Source organism: Aotus nancymaae, unplaced genomic scaffold (assembly GCF_030222135.1).
Source record: "Aotus nancymaae isolate 86718 unplaced genomic scaffold, 86718_ANA_hifiasm-v0.15.2.pri h1tg000059l, whole genome shotgun sequence".
NCBI classification, from domain to species: Eukaryota; Metazoa; Chordata; class Mammalia; order Primates; family Aotidae; genus Aotus; species Aotus nancymaae.
The window spans coordinates 33,258,837-33,280,834 of record NW_026988473.1 but is presented as its reverse complement, the minus strand read 5'-3'; the positions used below and the strand labels follow the sequence as shown (position 1 = coordinate 33,280,834).

Genomic DNA, 21,998 nt, shown 5'->3' with positions numbered 1-21,998 from the left:
TGGCTGAGCAGATTGAGAGGAGGAGAGAGTAATACGAGGTGAGCTCAGAGGGATACTGCAGAGCTGGTCATATAGGGCTGTGTAGGAATTGATAAGAACGTTGGGATTCACTTTGAGTGAGATGGGATGATTAAAGGGTCTAAAGCAGAGGGTTGTCATGGTCTGGCTGTCCTGTGGTATATAAACCATGTGAGATGGTGGCAAGGAAAAGGAGGGAGAGCAGTTAGGATTCTATTTAATGATAGAGGCAACAGTGGTGGCTTCTTAGACCAGGGTAGTAAAAGTATCAATCAGTCTGAAAAATAATCAGATTGTAGATATACTCAGAAAGGAATGCTGACCAGTGTGTTAGGCTGTTCTTGTTGCTATAAAGAAATACCTGAGACTGGATAATTTATAAGGAAAAGAAGTTTAGTTGGCTCACAGTTCTGCAGGCTATACAAGGAAGGCACCAGCATCTGGTAGGCTTCCGGGGAGGTCTCAGGGAGATTTTACTCATGGCAAAAGGTGAAGTGGGAGGGGGCACGTCATAGACCTTCAAAGGTAAGGTCAATGCTGGAAACAAAAATTTAGTAGTTATCTGCATGTGGATGATATATAAAACCATGAGACTTGGGGTGACCTGGGGAGTCAGCATTGATAGAAAGAGAAAACTGAGATCTAAATCTTGAGCTAGGAAGAGGAGGAGGATTCAGCACAAGATGTTAAAAACGAATGACCGCAGAGGTAGGAGAAGCAGCAAGAGGGAGTGATGTTTTGAAAGCCTGGAAGTCTGGGAATGTGTCAAAAAGGAGGGAGAGGTCAACTGTGTCCCATTATGCTGATACATATGATGAAGAGTAAGAATTGACCATTGGCGACCTTGACAAAAGGGTGGTAAGCAGAAAAGACTGATTTGCATGGTTTCAGTGGAAAATGAAGGGGAGAAATTGGTAAACAAAATACAGACAACTTTTTATGAGAAATCTTCCTGTAAGTGGAAAGAGAATAATAGATCATCACCGGAGGGATGTATGTCACAAGGTCACTTTTTGAAGATGGGAGATAGTCACATTTGTGTGCCGATGGGCATAACCCATTAGAGTGAGAAAAGTTGAAAATGCAGATATGGAGAAGCAATAGCAATAGCTGGAGTAAAGACTCTGAGTATGAAGAGGGGATGCAAATAATAATGCTTCAAAGAGTTGAGGGGAGGCTACAATGAAATGCTCTGTGTAAGACCTCAGAATGATACCTGATGCATGACAGTTGGTCAGAAAATGATATATTTTACTATTATTATATAGTATCTTGGGGCAGGTAAGAGGGTAAAAGCACTCCTCAAATTCAGGAAACTCAGAGTTGAGATTAGAAGCAAGTGTAAGTGGCATGACTGGTGTTAAGAGAGTACAGATCAGCAACTGGGATCACTGAGGCAGTTCAAGTTCGACTTCTCCAACTGGGAGAAGCAGGGAACCGACAGGCTACAGTGTCAAGTGCAAATAGCTTTTACCTCAGAATGTGGTCTCTCTCCATCAGTAACTAGCTGCACAATAATAAGCAAGTCCCTGAATTACTTTATGCCTCCATTTTCTCTCCTATAAAAGGAGTTCTCTTGGCTTGAAACATGATTTCTAAGAAGCCGGCAAGGCTAGGCAGGAGAAAGTAGTTTAAAGTAATGTTCTGAAAATGAGAGTTGTTTTCAGGAAGAGGTGTTTCAAACAGCAGAGAAGTGGGGATTCCAAATTTCTCCCCCAGGGGGGAGAAAAAGAGAAATACTGTACTGTATACAATAGGTCCTTGAGTCAGAAGGGAGGGGACTGCGAGAAGGCAGAGTGGTATTCAGGGATCAGGAGTCAAACAGCAATTAAGGGAACAAAGGTCAGCTGGATGATAATTACAGGCAGTTAGGGAGGGAATTAGAGCTAGAGAGGTACTAATTACATGGGCCATTTAGACAAGGGAGGGGCTTCGCTTAAAGGAACAAAAGGAGAGCTGATTACCTGCTAAAAATAAAGGCTGCCCCTCGGAGCCAGGGCTCACACATCTGGCATAGTCCCAGGCAGCACGAGGCTGTGTGCTCTGCTTTGCAGTGCCTACTCTGCTTTGAGTGTGGGCAGAATGTGCCTCCACCCTTCTCCAAGTACTGACACAGGGTCTGGGAGCTGTCTGTGGATCACCCAGTATCTCTGTAGGAGGTGGTGGAGTAGGGGAGAAGGGCTTGGGGATAAAACGTCAAAATCTGGTGCACCCATCAATTAATATAATCATTCTAGGGGCTGGCTGTGCCCTGGAAAAGGATGCCAACCAGGAGGGCCACAGGGAGTGAAACCCAGGCCATATTTTGTTCTTTGTGCCAGTGCGCTGCAGTGGGGCTGCAGCTGCAGGGAGGAAGGAGTACCTTTCCTTTATTTTCATTAAGTTGCTATATGGACTATCTCAGCCCTGTGGCCAATGCAAGAAGTTTGGCTCAGCTTTCTGAGGGGCTGGCACTGTATCCTCTATTTCTTTGGATCACTGTGTGAGATCATTATTCTCCATTGGGGACTTGTGGGAGACGCAACAGAGGCAGAAAGTGCATGCCCAGAGCGTATTCTCCCAGCTCAGCCAGGGTTCTCCACCTCCGATTGAAGTTGTTGTACCCACTGTGAAGCTTCCTGGGGCACCTGTATCCAACAGCTGACCTGGATGATTTCTCTTATACTGAAGATTCTCTGATGGGTAAAATAGACTACCAAATATTAAAACCTCTGTGTGCTTCATTTCACATTCTTACCATTTGGGGGTTGGTTGTGTTTTTTTCTTTGTAATAGTTATCTATTGTTGCATGACAGTGGCTTAAAACAGCAATTAAAATTTATTCTATTTCACAGTTTCTGTGGGTCAAGAGTTGAGGAACAGTTTAGATGCATGCTTCTTCCTTTAGGTCTCTCATGAGGTGACACTCAAGATGTCAGCTGGGCTGCAGTTGCCCTGAGACCTGATGGAGGCTGGAAGATCTACTTCTAAGGTGGCTCCCTCATGTGGCTGGAAAGCTGGTGCTGGCTGTTGGTGGGAGGTCTCAGTTTCTCTTCTAGGCCTCTCCACAGAGCTGAGTCTTCTTCTGACATGGTGGATGGTTTTGCCCCGGAAGAAGCAATTCAAAACCCAAGGTAGAGGTGACCATGAATTTTTTTTTTAAACCTAGCCTTGGCAGTCACACATCACACACTGTAACTTCTGCAATATTCTATTAATCACGCATTTCATCCCAGATTCACAAAGTATGAATACAAAGAGATGGAGCTCACTGGGAGTCATATTAGAATACCGCAATAGCCATTCTGGTAGGCATCTTGGTCATGCCTACTACATTCTTTGAAAATTTTAAAATATTTGATGCTTACTACATGGTTATTCATTCTCTGGCAGGATTTTGATCACAGTAGCATACTTAATCTTCAGTTTGTAAGCAGGTAGAAATAGATATGTATTTACAGTCACTCATTTATTCATTCATTGATTTATCCAAAAGTATTTGTAGGGTAACTACTATATGCTAGACACTGTTTCTACTCACCTGACAGATGGAGAAACTGAGGCAAAGAAGTCCAGTGACTTGCCTAAGGTTTAGTGGCAGAGGGTGATAAGAACTCAGGTGATATGGTTTGATGTGGTGTCGCCACCCAAACTGCATGTTGAATTATAATCTTCAGTGTTGGAGGAGAGGCCTGGTGGGAGGTGATTGGATCTTGGGGGTGGATTTCCCTCTTGCTGTTCTCATAATAGTGAGTTCTCCGTGAGATCTGGTTGATTAAAAGTGTGTAGCACAAGCTGGGCATGCTGGCTCACGCCTGTAATATCAGCACTTTGGGGGGCCAAGGCAGGTGAATCACAAGGTCAGGAGATTGAGACCATCCTGACCAACATGGTGAAACTCTGTCTCTACTAAAAATCCAAAAGTTAGCTGGAATTGTGGCACATGCCTGTAGTCGCAGCTATTCAGGAGGCTGAGACAGGAGAATCACTTGAACCCAGGAGGTGGAGGTTGCAGTGAGCTGAGATGGCGCCACTGCACTCCAGCCTGGCAACAGAGCAAGGCTCTGTCTAAAAGAAAAAAAAATGTTTAGCATGTCCCTCTTTGCTTTCTCCTGCTTTGCCATGGTAAGACATGCCTGCTTTCTTCAGTTCCTCTGGGACAATTTCTAGTGGATCTGTGAGAAGTGGATCACCATCCTCCAGACCCTAGAATTGTAGAACCACTGACAAATTTCACTGTGCTTTCGGAAAAGCTACCGGCACTCAACAGCAGCTCGTGAGAGCAGCCACAGGCACTGTACCCTGCAGAGCCACAGAGGCAGAGATGCCCAAGGCCCTGGGATCCTACTCCTTGCATCAGCATGTCCTGGATGTGAGACATGGAGTCGAAGGAGATTATATCAGCATGTCCTGGATGTGAGACATGGAGTCGAAGGAGATTATTTTGGAGCTTTAAGATTTAATGACTGCCCTGGGGGTTTTGGACTAGCATGGGGCCTGTATCTACTTTGTTTTAGCCAATTTCTTCCTTTTGAAATGGGAGCATTTACCCAATGCCTGCACCCCCATTATATCTTAGAAGTAACTAACTTGGTTTTGATTTTACAGGATCATAGGCAGAAGATACTTGCCTTGTCTCAGATGAGACTATGGACTTGGGTTAATGCTGGAATGAGTTAAGACTTTGAGTAACTGTTGGAAGGGCATGACTGTGTTTTGAAATGTGAGAATGACATGAGATTTGGGAGGGGCAGGATGCTATCATTTGGCTCTGTGTCCCCACCCAAATCTTGTGTTGAATTATGATCTTCAGTGTTGGAGGAGGGGCCTGGTAGGAGGTAATTTCATCATGGGGATGGATTTGCTGTTCTCATGAAAGTGAGTGAGTTCTCATGAGATCTGGTTGTTTGAATGTGTGTGGCACTTCCCCCTTTGTTCTCTCTGTTTCTCCTTCTCTGCCATGGTAAGATGTGCTTGCTTCCCCTTTGCATTCCACCATGATTGTAAGTTTCCTGAGGCCTCCCAGCTACACTTCCTGTTCAGCCTGCAGAACTGTGAGTTTAGTCTGCAGAACTGTGAGTAAATTAAACCTCTTTTCTTCATAAACTACTCAGTCTCTGGTTGTTCTTTACAGCAATCTGAAAAGGGACTAATATACCAGGTGTCCAACCACTATCATTGAGCATTTGAGCAGCAGTCGAGTGCCAGGCTTTGGGGTAGAGAGGTGAATGGTATTCCTGCCCTTCAGGAATAATTTAGGGTCTAGTGGTGGATTCTTACTGATAAGACACATATACACAGAGCTGGTAACTGAGGTAAGTACCACAATGCTATAGGAAATAGCTATGAGAGCTCCAAACATGGTCACTCCTAGCTGGGATGGTTGAGGATGGAGGCATGGGCTGAAAGACAAGTTAAGGAGAGGACTGAGAATTTGCTTAACAGGATGAAAATCTTTGCTGAGTTTGACAAGAGCAGGTCAACTAAAAATGGAGCCTCTCTGGTTGAAGTCAGATTGGGATATGACTGAGTTCTGCTAGCAGTGGTGGGAGGGGGTGGCTGAAGCCAACTGAGTACTATCTGCTCTAACACACACACACACACACACACACACACACACACACACACACACCCCTTTTAACTCAGAGGTGGCCCCCAAGGTCCCTTTCCAGTGATGTGACGAGTCCATGAATTGAGTCCTCCACAGGGCCATTCTTTTTTTTTTTTTTGAGACAGAGTCTCACTCTGCTGGCCAGGCTGGAGTGCACTGGCACAATCTTGGGTCACTGCAACCTCTGCATCCCAGGTTCAAGCAATTCTCCTGCCTCAGCCTCCCGAGTAGCTGGGACTACAGGCACATGCCACCACACCTGGCTAATTTTTTTGTATTTTTAGTAGAGATTGGGTTTCACCATGTTAGCCAGGATGGTCTCGATCTCCTGACCTTGTGATCTACCCACCTTGGGCTCCCAAAGTTCTGGAATTACAGGTGTGAGCCACTGTGCCCAGCCAACAGGGCCTCTCTTGACCCAGCCACACTAGAGTTATACTGTGATATGAAAGGGGCTTCCTGAAGCCCCATATTTTTCATATTTAGGTTTCGTGTGTGTATTCCAAGACAATCCACCCCCAAGGGTCAGAGTGATGACATGCTGCCCCCTTGTTCTCAGTGCACTCAGTGGGCTTGTTGATGAAAACAGTTAAACTTTGTAAAATATTTGAAAAGATTAATTCTGAGCCAACTGTGAGTGACCAATGGCCCATGACATAGTCCTCGAGATATCCTAAGAACATGTGTTCAAGGTGTTGAGTCACAACTTAGTTTTATCCATCTTACAGAGACATAAGACATCAATGAAATACATGTAAGATTTACATTGATTTGATCTGGAAGGGTGAGACAACTCAAAGTGTGGGGGGACTTCTAGGTCATAGGTAGATTTAAAGTGTTTCTGATTGGCAATTGGTTGAAAGTGTTATTTTCAATAAAAAGGGATGTATGGGTTAAGACAAGGAGTTGTGAAGACCAAGGTTTTATCATGTAGATGAAGCCTCCAAGTAGCAGGCTTCAGAGAGAAGAGATTCTAAATGTTTCTTATCAGACTTAAGGTCTGTGTTGATGTTAATGCTGGTTGGCTTTTCCTAAATTCCAAAAGGGAAGAGGGTATAATGAGGCATGTTTGATGCCCCCTTTCCCAACATGGCCTGAACAAGTTTTTGGGTTAACTTTGGAATGCCCTTGGCTGAGAGGAGGGGTCCGTTCACATGATTGGGGATGGGCCTTAGAATAGAATTTTTGATTTACAGGCTTTGATAAACACACTTAAATTTTCCTGTTACTGACGTTATCTCATTTAGAGAGGCAGTAAGATGTGTTAGTGAAGGGCATAGCCTCTGGAGCCAGATTGCCTTAAATCAAAGCCCAGCTCTCCCACTTACACACTTTGGCTTTTTGTTTCTGTTTTCATTTTGTTTGAGATTCTGTCCGCCAGGTTGGAGTGCAGTGGCATGATCTTGGCTCACTGTAGCCTTGCTTCCCAGGCCCAAGTGATTCTCTTGCCTCAGCCTCCTGAGTAGAGGGGACTACAGGCATGTACCACCATGCCTAACTAATTTTTGTTTGTTTTCTTTGTTTTGTTTTGTTTTTGTAGCGATGGGGTTTCACCATGTTACAAAGGCTCTACTTACACACTTTGAATTTGTGGAAGCCCCTTAATTTCTCTGAGTCTCACTTTCCCTATCTATAATAGAGGGTTAATGATCTTACAATGGATTTTGTCTTGAGCCTTAAGTGAATTCATATATACGATACCTTAGAACAGTTCCTGGCATCTAGAAAATGCCTAAAATGTATTCATTACTATCTATCCTTAGATTATCTACATTCAGGTAGCAGATCTCACTGGCTTCTTGAGGGCAAATGCAAGTTGTTTCCAAGATGTGTTACAAATTGCAGAGATACACTGTTAATTTCAGAGTAATTTTTCAGAGAATAGAGAGGTGAGTGGCTTAAGGCTGCAGTGGAGAGAAGAAACACTGTATCAAATGTACATTGAATATAAGTTGCTTCTCTGGAAATACTAAAATGAGAAAATGTGGATTTATAATTGAGGAAATGTAATACATAAACATTTAAGCACCTTGTCTTCACCTTTCCCAGCTGGAGCATATCTGCAGCTGGAGGCTCGGATAGGATGTCAGAGGGACTTCCAGAGAATAGAAACATGATCCCACTATTTTGGGAGGTGAGAGAGTAGAAAAAAAATTTTTAGATATAATTTACATACAGTCAAATGCCCAAGTCTTATGTGTATAGCACAAGCCCATGTTGAAAATCATATAAGCTCCTTTTACAGTATTTTAAACAAGTCTGGGTCTGAATACAACTGTATTGAAATTTGGAGTAAATATGTCTAGATATAACATTGATTATAGAAAAAAAAACACCTCTTACTCAATATCAGAACACTTTTAGGGCTTAGGAGAAAAGAGAACTTATATTTAATAGATAGTTTTTATGTGCCAGGCATTTTCCTTTTTTTTTTTTTTTGAGACAAAGTCTTGCTCTGTCACCCAGGCTGGAGTGCAGTGGCACGATCCTGGCTCACTGCAACCTCTGCCTCCCAAGTTCTAGCAATTCTCCTGCCTCAGCCTCCCAAGTAGCTGGGACTACAGGTGTGCACCACCATGCCTGGCTAATTTTTCTATTTTTAGTAGAGATGAGCTTTCACCATGTTGGGCAGGATGGTCTCAAACTCCTGATTTATGATTTGCCTGCCTTGGCCTCCCAATGTGCTAGGATTACAGGCGTGAGCCACTAGACCCGGCCCCATATTTTTTTTCTTTGAAGACCTGCCACAACCCTGTGAGTTACTTATTAACACCTCCATTTTACAGATGAGAAAATCAATTTATATAATTAGCCCCAAAGGGACAGACTATTTTGTAGTTCTGAATTGAGCCTAGAACCATCCCTCTTCAACTAATGTTTTTTTCTCTAATTATAATTTACTTAAATTAAACTCATTCCTTATCTAAGAGACACTCAATCTAATTTCTTACAATATATTAAGACTAAATTGAGAAGCTCCTTTCTGCCCAGAACTATACTAGTTATAGGAAGAAGACAACTGAGATAAAATTTGGGTGCCATTTTTTAATTGCTCAGTTTGGAATGAGTCCAGATGAGATTAGCCAGAAAGGTAAGTCATGTTTGATTTGTTTAATCATTTTTAGACTAAGCAGGAAGTATTTATAGAATAAAATGTCATGAACAAGCATAGTAGAAACTAGTGACTGTTGATGTAGATATAGAAGGAAGGATAGAGAAAGAAAATAAAAGAGAAACAGAAAATATTGTTTCTCAATTTCTCAATGCTGTCTCTACAAATTGGTAGACAGAGTCCATATCTGCCCCTATCCTACAAACTGGCAGAGTCTATATCTGCCCAGATGGTGTGGAAAATATATTTCTCACCCCTACCCCCACTAATACTCAGAGAAATGACAAGGAGTGATTTCCTTGCAGTTGGAAGGCTATGAGGCCTTCGTTGATCTATCTGATCAAATTTTGAATACTTCTAGGAAGGATGGATAAGTTTACTATCTTATCCAATAACTGCTCAGGTATTAATTATTACATTAATTAATAGCAAAGGCATGTCAATGCCATGCAGGAACAGGTCCCAGAAGAGGGAGGGAGGCCAGTGAGATTGAAGAGTAAGATGTTCATAGTAGGGTCAATGAAGGAAGATGGGAATGGGTGATTTCCTTAACAGTACCTTTTTGGTGCCTATGCTATAATCCCGTGGGAGTCCAGGTTATCCATCATAGAACTTTGATCCTATCTCCTGGGACCTGAACTTCAAATTTGATTTTCTAGAAAATCCATCTCTCCTATGGCCTCTCAGTTTCGATATTATTCAGGAATACACCCCCACCACACACACACACACACACACACACACACACACACTCCCCAGGATGACTTTCTTAATAAAATTGTTTATTTATGTTAGGAGTTTTCTAAAGGTACTTTATGTCTGACTCTTCTTTGTATCTATATGAGAATCTAGGACTTCATTAATGAGGTGACTTCTTGACTTAGCCCTACTTTAATTCTTGTTTTATGAAAGGCATATTAAAAAAAAAAAAAAAAGAAAACGAGAAAAATTGAGAGTTGGGTGCCTCAGTCTTAGAGACAGCCAATCTCTTGGGGAGTGTTCAAAACTTGAGAATCTAGAACTTCAAGTGAGAAAAAGTGTGGACTAAGCAGATAGGACCCCATGTGAAGGCGAAGTCTCAGATACATGGTCCAATGTGTTAAATAAGGTTCCTTTCTTTCACTCATTTGCTCTTCCATTTACCACATATTTATGGAGTGTTTACTGATATCAGGCCTGTGTCAGGGATACAATGGTGAGCAAGACAGCCTCTGAACCCCCAGACCTACGTCTTGTGAAGAATATCAGTAAATTATATGAAAAGTACAGGGAAGGGGCATCCAACCCAGGCCTGTGGTTTTATTTTTAAGTTAAATCCACCTTTTCAGCGGCTCATTTCCATGCCCTCCATCTAACCCCAGTGTAGACTAAGAATAATGTTAAAAGATCTGGGTAAAATCCCATACTGGCTCTTTTTTCTACCTATCTTATCGAGGAACTGCCCAGACTTCCATAATGAATCAAAAAGGTGCCTGCCTCAGCAGTCAAATGCTGTAGAAATGTAGCTTTCTGGGTGTTGTTTTCAAAACTATCATTAGCAAAGAATAGTTACTTACTGTCTAGGAAATAAGGGAGGTAGAGTGGGTTGGATGGTGGTCCTCAAAATATGTCCAAGTGCTAACACATAGAACTTGTGAAGATGATGTTAGAAAAAGAATCTTGTAGATTCTTAATTTAATGCAATTAAATTAAGAATGATCATGACATCATCCTGGATTTAGGGTGGGTCCTAAATCCAATGACTGGTGTTCTTATAAGAGAAAGGAAGGGGACACTTGAAATGTAGATACATAAGGGAAAAGTCCATGTGAAGATAAAGGCAAAAAGTGAAGCCATGTGCCTTCAGGCCAAGAAATGCCAAGGATTATCTGCAGTTGTCAGAGTCTAGGAGACACATGGAATGGATTTTTCCTCAAAGCTTTCAGAAGGAATGAACCCTGCTGATATCTTGATTTCAGACTTTTGGATTCCAGAACTATCAGAAAAAAAATTCCAGTTGTTTTAAGCCACCAAGTGTTTGTACTAGGACACTAATTAGAGGGTTAATGAGATTTTGCTATTATTATAATTCCTGAATAGACAGGAGAGCAAAAACTGGGATAAAGGGATTCTAATCCCTACAGAGAGTGATAGAGGGGATGAGCATCTGTCCCAGACCCTTAAAGAGACAAGTCTATGTGGTTGCTTTTGTACCACATGACCCTATCCCTCCTAGATTTCAGCTACTGGATAATATTTGGACCACAGACCCAAAGTGATCTAGATGACAAGTAGGTCAAGCATACATATAGTGCACTAGCAGAATCAGAGACAAACATACTCCCAAAAACTTTTTGAAATATTTTGATATTTGATATTTCAAAACAGAATTAAAATAGTAATCATGACAAAAATCAGAAGTTTTCTTGATTTTTTTTATATTTGTCATACATGCATGAATATGAGTGCCCTAATATGAAATCATTCCCTACTCTCCTATTGAGAAAGTCAAGAAGAAAGTTTTGTTTGCCAACGTGAGTGATAAAATTTTAGGTATGTAGATGAAATAATTAAGTGCCTGCATATTGTATCTAATTTAAGTAGTTATATTTGCATATTATAAATTATGTATAAAATATATCAATTTAGAAGTATGTTCTTCTTTCTCATAGATCACAAAACACTCATGCTCAAACTCTTTAAAAGTATCTTTGATATCAGCAACCGGACCCTGGGCCGCCCCGCCGGGGTGGCGCCGCCCCTTCCCGCTGTCGCCCTGCATGCATCTCCCAGGCTCCCTCCCGGGAGTGGCGCAGGGCCTGAGACACTGCAGACCTGCGACCCAAACCAACTCGGAGGCAGTGAATAACAGCTCTTCAAGTCTGCAATAAAAAATAGCCTCCAATAAACCTACATGGCAAAAAATAAGCAAACAGAATGGAAAGAATAAAAAAGTTGAAGAGGCAGAGCCTGAATAATTTGTGGTGGAAAAAGTACTAGATCAACGTGTAGTGAATGGGAAAGTGGAATATTTCCTGAAGTGGAAGGGATTTACAGATGCTGACAACACTTGGGAACCTGAAGAAAATTTATGTTGTCCAGAGTTGATTGAAGCATTTCTTAATTCTCAAAAAGCTGGCAAAGAAAAAGATGGTATAAAAAGAAAATCTTTATCTGACAGTGAATCTGATGACAGCAAATCAAAGAAGAAAAGAGACGCTGCTGACAAACCAAGAGGATTTGGCAGAGGTCTTGATCCTGAAAGAATAATTGGTGCCACAGACGGCAGTGGGGAATTGATGTTTCTCATGAAATGAAAAGGTTCAGATGAGGCAGACTTGGTGCTGGCCTCAAAAGAGACAAATATAAAGTGTTCTCAAATTGTAATTGCTTTTTATGAAGAGAGACTAACTTGTCATTCTTGTCCAGAAGATGAAGCTCAATAATTGTTCACATTGTTTTTATATATATGTGTGTGTGTGTGTGTGTGTGTGTGTTTATGTGTGTGTGTATATATATGTATGTATTCTCATATGTGTATATATATACACACACATACATAAATACATATATATATATAAAATTTGGGTCTTGGTGTTTGATTTACTAGTGTGACAAAGTAACTACATTCTAATGAAATGATCATTTTGAAAGTAGTGTTGGAAGAGTTGCTGGGTTTTTTTTTTTTTTTTTGCATCTGTAGCACTGGTTACTTTGAACAAATAAATAAAAGCTTTCTGTAGTTGCTTCCTTTATCAGAAAAGAACATTTGATACCATGGTATATTATTGCCTCTGCATCAGAGAACAGCTTTCTAAATGTTCATAGTCATTACTTAATCAAAACTTGTATTCTCATAAGCCTAAGCACCATTCTAGGGTTTTTATTTTTCTTTGATTTGATGTCATCAGATTCACTGTCAGATAAACAAATATAAAATGCACATGTAAATTTTTTAAACATTCTCCAAAACAAAAAATCACAGGTAAACCCATGTTTCTGAGATGTCATTATTCTGAGCAAAATAAGAGACAATCACTTCAAGTTACATTGAAAATTTTCCTGAACCCATATATTTCAAGTGAAGTAAGTGATTCTAATTAATAGGACAATTTAAATTGGATCATTTTAGAACATCTATATCTATAAATGTGATGGTTTGTTTGCAAAATCCCTAAAAAGAAAAATTTTATCACTGCCATCACAGGAGGTTTCTTCATCAACATGAAGAAATTAGACAAATCCCAGTGCATTTTAATTAGCTAAACAAAACTAATTAAATGAACATTTAAAAAATTCTCTAGCAGGCCATTCCTTAACAAAATGTTGAAATGCCTCTTGCTACATTGACTAAAAGGTCATGATTCATGGAATATCTAAGATTTGGCTCATAGAAACCTAAGCAGATGGTTAGAGATGTTGGCAGTTTAGGACCTGCTACCATAAATGTGTGAACAACCTTTTGTAATCTAACCTATTGACCTGCATGTTTTTTTCTTTTTTTTAAACTCAACTCATTCCTTACATGTAGGCTCACTCTTTTCAGATTTTGCTTTACTGGTTCAGCAACAACTTTGTAGTAATCAGAATGTTATCCAACTGTATATTGTTTACTTTATTGTAAATACTTGTGAACAGTGGTCAGTAGTTTTATATTCCTTTATGTAAAAAAAGTATCTTTGACATCAATACTTTTGTTTTCACTAGAACTAATTTTTGAATCCCTTATGCATTTAACTCAAAAAGTTCATTTTTAGAGACTATCATTTGCATTTCTGCATGTTTTGTTAGTGATATAGCATTTACTGAATCCTCATAGAACAGGTTGCTAGATGTTTTATGTTAAGCATACAAGGACCCATTTTCATAATATCAGGATCTTTGAGGTTTTCATATGTGTATATCTACAATTTCCACAATGTTAGCACTTATTCTGTTGACTTTTAAAAAGCTTGTTTACAATAATATTCACCATTTAAAATTATGGGCTCATATTCATAATAATTAAGGGTTCATAATCATAATAAGTAGTAAACCTGGGTTGAATTTCTGTCTCCTTTGTTATCAATTCTGCCAGGTAACATCTGAGTTATCCCATAGCAGCATTAACTCAGGTAGTTATAGGCTATCACACCCTCCCTAAACAGTCCTCTTTTGTTCAAAATGAAGTTGAGAGACTGTTCCATAATATGAGGCATTTTGAAAGAACATGAACATACAGAAACTCCATCTTTCCTAAAACAGCAGTCCCCAATGTTTTTGGCACCAGAGGCCAGTTTAACGAAAGAAAAGTTTCCTGCAGACTGTGGTTGGGTGGGGCTGGTTTTGGTATGATTCAAGTGCATTACATTTATTGTGCACTTTATTTCTATTATTATTATATCATAATACACAATGAAATAATTATACAACTCTCCATAATGTAGAATCAGTGGGAGTCCTGAGCCTGTTTTCCTGCAACTAGATAGTCCCACCTAGGGGTGATGGAAGACAGTGACAGATCATTGGGCATTGGATTCTCATAAGAAGTGTGCAACCTAGATCCCTTGCATGTGCAGTTCACAGCAGGGTTTGTGCTTCTACGAGAATCTAAGCTACCACTAATAACAGGAGGTGGAGCTCAGGGGATAATGTGAATGGTGGGGAGTGGTTATAAATATGGATGAAGCTGTGGCCAGGCACAGGGGCTCACACCTGTAATCCCAACACTTTGGGAGACTGAGGCGGGTGGAACAGTTGATGTCAGGAGGTCAAGACCAGCCTGGCCAACATGGCAAAACCCTGTTTCTACCAAAAAATACAAAAATTAGCCAGATGTGGTGGCACACGCCTATAATACCAGTTACTTGGGAGGCTGAGGTGGGAGAATCATTTGAACCAGGGAGGTGGAGATTGCAGTGAGCTGAGATTGCACTACTGCACTCCAGTCTGAGTAACAAAGTTAAGACCTTGTCTTAAAAAAACAAAACAAAACAAAAAACAAGAAGCTATACTCACTTGCCTGTCACTAACCTTCTGCTGTATGGCCCAGCTCCTAACAGGCCACAGACGGGTATCAGTCTGTGGCCAGGAGGTTTGGGACCCCTGTCCTAAGGAGTGTGTGTGTGTGTAAACATTGCCACATGTAATAAGGATAAACATAGTATTTTATTAAATAGTAGTGTCTTTATTTTCAATTATTCATAGAGGTGGGCAATATAATCTTTTCAGTATTTTGGGCCTCTGAATATCTTACTTTAATCTTGTTCCTATCCAAAGACTGTATTGAGCCAGCAAGTTTCTCTCCCTTGAGAGTTTGGACTAAGATGCACAGAGGTTGGTTGGATCTTAGATGGATTTATAAGGCCATCAAATTTTTAGGGCAGGTGGACCATGTTGAACCATGTGCAAGATGATGAAGTGGAGGAAGTTCTGCAGAAGAATGAGATCCACTGGCAGAGAGGAGCAGCGAGGAGAAAGCATATAATGTTGCTCCTGAGAGGAGTTTGAGTACTTGATCCTTTATTTTGTAGGCTCCATGAGGCATGGCTATACTTTAGCTCCTAATCTTGTGGGATCCACAGAAGTGCCTGCCCTCTTCTCACAACATACCTCCAAATCAGTTTGAATATAAATCCAACACTTTTATTAAAATTCTCTCCAACTAAGCTTTCTTCTCTTCCAAAACCTTGCCTTCCTTATCTGATAAATGAGAACATAGGTACTTCCTAGGTCACAGGTCAGAAGAGGTAGGCTATGTGAGAGTATTTTGAAAAGTATAGAATGCCTGATAACATATGCATAAGACATTTAATTGTTGTGGTATCTATAATTGTTCAAGCTGTTCCTCAGAGTAATGGCAGGTTCGGGGAAAGTTGTGAGAAGTCTCTCCTATGCCCAAAGCTCATGGGACAATACTGCTGCCCTCACATGCCTCGAATCACAGGACTTACTAGTCTCAGTCATGCTTTACATATCACTTCCTCTAATCAGCTAAGGATGATGCCCACCTCTATAGAAGCCTTTTGACATGAAAGAATTCTGGCCAAGATAATCTGGGCCCACCGAGGACTAATTTCAGCCCACCCAGCATAAAGCTGTTCCTTTTTGCAATGCTTCTTGGTTCTTGCCCCACGTATTTGGTTCTTCTTTCTTTTAGTTTGCTCACAGAATATTTTTCTGTATGTTCTTTCAGGGAAGATCTCCATATAACAAATCTTCCCTGAAATATTCTCTAAATTTTGATGACAAAATTTATCTGACCTCAAAGCCCTGCTTGGTGTTGGTAATCTGAGCAATGTGACTGTACAACCCCAGGTAACACGGTTGCTTTACCTTAAAAATGAACTAGCTTATTTTTTCTGATTGTAAAAGAAATTAAGAAAATATAAAGAAAAAAACCCTAAAAATATAGATAACCATTGCTAACATTTTGCTCTTTACTTCCATATTTTTACGAATATGTTTCTAAAACATAATTTACACATACTATATATATTCACTTAATTTGACTCTTCTTATATTTTGATCACTTTTTATGCCATGAAATGTTCTTAAGAAATACCATTTTAGCAATTCATTATTTTATTTTCTCATAATATGGGTAATCAACTCCCTCTTGTTTAGATAATGTTGCAATGATCATCTCTGTGTCTTTGAGCATAAATCTTTGCCTATCTGACATAGACATATATACATTTGTGTATGTGTATATATATATATGTTTGTATTCATACACATATGAGAGAGAATCTGTAGCAGGGAGAGAGAATAAACATTTTTAAGGTTTTTGATGCATGGGTTCATTTTGTGGTAGAATTTTGCAATTTTTTGCTGTACAGTATCTATTTTATTTTACTTTATTTCTAGAAGTAGCATTCTGAATTTCCTTTGAGGAACAATTAGTGCTAAATTTCCAATCCATGCACATTTGTGGTCCTAACTCTGCCCTTTGGTATACGACCTTAGGTCTAGCCCAGTGGGGCATCTTATTTCCCCAATCACAATGATTCATTTAGGGATACGCATGTGACCCAAGTCGAGACATTTATCTCCAATCAGGGCCAAGTATGCCACTTTTGCTTGAGCACAAGAGCTAAGATGTCTTCTTACTGCTGCTGCACGTGGAACTGGGAGGGACAGAAGCCAGTTGCTGCTAGAGACTCCCAAGGGGGTAGGCTGAGAGGAAGTTAACAGAGAGCAGCCAAAGGAAGAGATGTAGAAAGAAAAACTGGTTCCTGAAAACATTGTTAGGTCCTTTAAATCAACTCTGTCTGAAGCCAGCACTATCCCCAGTCTTTTCAGTGATATGAATCAATGTATTTCCATTTTGTCTCAAGGCAGTGTGATTTGGGTTTTCAATCACTTGAAAGTAAAAGAGTGCTATTTGATGAACACATTTTCAGGGATATTTGAGTAGGATGATACCATAATCCAAGGGAACGATTCCAAAAGTGTAAATCTTTGAATCCTTGGAAAAGAGGATAGATTGTGAAGTACCCTCAAATTAGTCAGACACATTGTTGCTTTTTCCTTCATTTGAAGGACAAGACCTGGACCTAGTGAGAAACATGAGGCCCTCTCCTTGCTTTAAGAAAGGCCCCTAATAGGAAGTTGGCAACTATCCCAGATTGAGCAGATAAAGAAGGGGCTAGTGCAGCCTTGCGGAGGTGGATGGACAGATGGCATCTACTTATACTTATTAAGGTTACGACTCATGGTTAGAAAGCTCCAGCTAGCTTAGGGATGATTAGAATTTCCCTGGTGAGTTTGTATTTGTCAACATCCCTGAAAAAGTCATGGCCCTGATTATAGAGAACATGAGCACTCAAGAATGTGGCCAAAGTAGTATAGAAAAGGCCATATGTATCTTGGGACCTAGGAAAGGATTCTCTGGGTCCATTGCTAGCTCCTATCAGTATGTCGTCCCACATCTACTCTGTATATTGATCAAAGGCTTGACATGCTATGGGGACTGCAACATGATACAAATCCATCCAAATAATCACCAAGATCTCTAAATCCGTTCTAAATGTCGCAAGTCACTGTTCAAATTCCATGTGTGTGGGTGGAAAATGATGACTTTTACATGACACTGAAAAGACCCAGATTGACAGAGGGACAGACAGTGGATTGTGCTTCAAATTTTATTTAAAAATAGATGTATCTTCCTGTTATCTGGAGTTGGGAGCTCACTTATTGAAAAAACAATACCTGAATACCTACTATATGCCATACACTTTTTGTATTGAAAACTGAGAAATGAAAAATATAGATAGACAGCAGTCCTGCCCTCATTGACAAGATGGTAGGTACAGGCAGCACATTGGAGGGCATATAATCTGTCCTTTGCGGTGATGACCAAGGAAGACTTCCTGGAAGAAATGAGCTACAGAAAGAAGAAGAGATAGTGAGGGAAAAAGGGACAGCAGAGGGAACATAAAAACCCAGAAAGAACAGAGATAGAAAAGATAAGTTTGAGGAACTGCAAGTATTTTACCTAGGCTAAACTAGAACCTTCAAGAGAGTGATAAGAGATGTTTTAATCAAGTTAGGAAAGCTTTTGTGAGGTGTTAGAGACTTGAACATATTTAATCAACATTGTTGATTGGAAGGTGAATCTCTCCTACATTAGGGTTTTTATTTTAATACCAGGAAAGAAACCAGATGTCTTAAGACTTGCAGGCCTTTCTTTCTTTCATTACATGGATTAGGCATCATTTATAGTAGAGAGAAGGTTAAAGCAAAGAACCAGACTACGAAGCAGTAGACGTGGAGTGGTATCCCTGCCAATCTGTGTCATGGGCTTCCCATTCTCTCCATGGTGCTGCCTGTTGCAGAAGTGAGCGTGGTCCTTTCTTTCAGATCACTGAGTCAGTGCTGAGAATCTCCAGTAGGCAATGGGATCTTGAAAAATACAATGCTAACACCAGAAAAGGGTTTGGAAAGCTTTCCAGAGGTACTAAATTTGAGCTCAATGTAAAGAATCTTCAACCTCTGATTTTCAGAGGACCAAATTTGAAAGTACTTCTAGGGAGAGCCCATTAACAGGTCTTACTCTTTTTACCTTAACTCTCATATGGAGGAATCTACAAAGTACTTTTATTATCTCATTTATTCTTCTGTTAGTTGAGGGGAAGATGTGTATTTAATAAGAACAACAGCAAAAAGGAGTTGTTATAATCTGAAAGTACCTCTGGGGAGAGCACATTAGCAGGTCTTACTCTTTTTGCCTTAACTCTCATATGGAAGAATCTACAACATACTTTTATTATCTCATTTAATCTGTTAGATGAGGGGAAGACGTGTATTTAATAAGAACAACAGCAAAGGGGGGTTGTTATAAAATCCCATATTTTGTGCTTTCCCAGGATCTCTTCCTCTGAGAAATGATCCATTACTTTTCATAAAGGAGCGCATGGTTTCCTAAAGTCCTGGTCTCACAAATTTCCCTATACATCCACTGAGCCCCAAACGACCAGGTGGTCCAAAGCTGGTCCATCTGTGGCCTCTGCTTTAATGATTTGACCACGGCCATATGATCTAAGATATGCCACTTAGTTCATACCCAGAGGTTTTTGCACAAGTCACCGGGGAGACAATTGCACTCTTTTCTTAGAAATCTTGGTCTATAAAGAGGAATGAGACTAGAAGAGACGACGATCATTTTTGCCATCTCATGGGAAAAAAATCTGCTTAAAAATAAATGATGGCAACATAGAATAGGGCAGAATTTAGGAGATGAAAAGAGAAAGAGTCCTGGATTTGCAAGCTAACCTCTGGATCTAGACATGGCTTTCAGGTTAGGTAGGGCAACAGATTTCTTTCTATGGATTAAGTTAATTTGTATTGGATTTCTTTCCTGACTGATACATAAATAATTATAAATTGTGAGAAGTACAGAGAGGGAAATGAACAAAAGACTATGAAAGAGAATAATAGTGAGAACATGGTTCATATGAGGTTGTTAGAAAAGTGACATTAAAGTTAGAACATAAAAGTGGAATAGACTTTTTTGAAGCCAGAAGTGGTGACAAAGCCTCCTTGATAGAAAGAGACACACGTGGGAAGGCCCAGTGGAGGAAACGAGCAGTTGCAAGTATTTGAGGAGCTGATAACAGAATGGAATGCAACTTATTTGGCTACATCAGACGATGGGTGCCAATGGGTAGAAGCTGTAGTAGGTTTGGTATTGATTAAACAAAAAGAACTTTCTAGCAGCAAGGAAACGATGATTTCCCTGTTTCTGGAGGATTCCAGAAACAGCTGCATAGCTACAAATTAAGGATGTTTTGTGGAGAAATTTAGTTTCTAGATAAGTGGTGGCTGGCATGCACATATTTATTTACTAAGTCAATACTTTTTCAGCTCCTGAAATGGGCCAGGTACAATACCCGTAAATAACAGTAAACAATATGCAGTCCCAGATCTCAAAGAACTGACAGTCTAGTGGGGGATCCTGCTAACTAACATGTCAATTCTACCCTAGTAAGGTGAGCGGCAGAGCAGGTGTAAGTACAAGGTGCTCTGTGAGAACATCAGAGGGCACCTAACTCAGACAGGAATGACTTCTAATGTCAGCTGCAATCTTATAAAATTATGATTCTAAACATGGAGCAAGAAAACATTTCTTGTGAAGCCTGTGACTGGGATCTAAGAGCAAGCCCCTATCATGGATGGCAGAATCAGCTCCCAGGACAACAGGCTTTCCACAGGAACTAAGTCTAAACCCTGCTTTGAGGCTGAGTTTTATCTATCACAGATGGTGCTCACTTATGCTTAAAAATGTAATATATAATTTTAACATGACACTCTAACAAATATTAACGATAACAATAATTGCTAACAATTATTGAATATTTATTATGTGTCAGGCAATGTGCTTAATGTGTCCCATGCTTTAGTTATTAATACTCACTACTCAGCAACTAGTTCCAGGCCTTTACTACATCCTCGAAGAAGAAAGACCTTCTTTAACACAACCCTCTTTGCTCATGAAACAGATAAAAAGCAAACAGGGATTGGTGACATCTGGAACTGAGAGGAAGGGACCAGTGTTTCCCTCTGCATTCCTGAAGGCCCAGCTTCCATCTCTTTCTCCCTACATCTTTCATCGCTATCTCCTCAGTCATGGATTGCTGTTGCCCCTCTGAGCACTTGTGACCTGGGCTCGTGGTTCTGATGTGGTTCCAGAGTGAAACCCCACATAGCTGGGGCCCAAGAGGATGTTTGAGAGAGATGCATAAGAAGTCTCCAACAGGCTATTTTTCTCCACAATCAGGAGACTTTTGTCAAGCTCAACCTCAATCTGAGCAGAACAGAAAAGGGCTAACAGGGAACTGACACAGAAAGAATTCATTCAAAAAAAACCCCAACAGTGACAGGACCAGAGGCAAGTGAGCCTCATTAACAATCAATACCCCATACTTTATGGAGCTGATACTTTGAACTATGGCACCCAAGAAACTAAGAATGCCCTGTAATTTGTATTAAAAGCACTCAGGAAGAAGGGGAATGTCTAGTGTAGTAGATGCAAGCCAGAGGATCTAGAAAAAGATCCCATCTCTACCACTTTCTGGCAGAACCATATTGGGCAAGTTACTTCATCATTCTGTGCCTCAGTTTCTTCATATTTAAAGTCAAGAAAATAGTAGCACTCATTTCACAAGGTTTAATAAATGCAAAGAGCTAACAATAATGCTTGGTATGTAGAAAGCATTTGGTAAATATTCTTATTATTAGTAGTAGTAATATTAGTGTCATGTTATTGGTCTGTGACATGGAGAATACAGTATGGTACTGAGTAAGAAAGGCAATAAAGAAATAGTAGTTGAACACCTTCTTGTGCTAGGCAGCCTATACTAGATGCTGGACATACATTACTGACTAAAACATACAAGTCCTGGCCCTCAAGGAGCTTATATTTTAGTAGAAACCAGAAAACACAAACAAAAGAAAAAAGTCACATAATATCTTTAAGTGATTCCTAGGAAGGAGCTATTAGAAGCTAATTCCAGAGCCATATTATAGTACTTTTAGTTTTCTCTGTGTAATATTATGCTTGTTTACCTGCTCAGTAAATTGCATTCACATCTCCTTCATTAAATGTATAACATCACTTCCAGATGCTGAAATGAAATATTTGTGAGTTGAGTAGACCTAGCTGACCATCCTCCACAACCCACTAATAGCAAAAGCTCAATTCTGTCTCTAAAACTTACCCCAAATCTGTCTTCCTATCCTCATCTCATTTTCAACCTGGTCAAAACCACAATCATCTCTTGCCTGGACAATAGTAATAGCCTCCTACCTGGTTCTTTG

General features: G+C 40.2%; 1 pseudogene; it reads left to right on the top strand.

Moving 5' to 3' along the window:
* The first annotated feature begins 701 nt into the window (after window positions 1–701).
* Window positions 702–12,145, top strand: LOC135270238 (chromobox protein homolog 3-like; annotated as a pseudogene).
* Window positions 12,146–21,998: the final 9,853 nt, after the last annotated feature.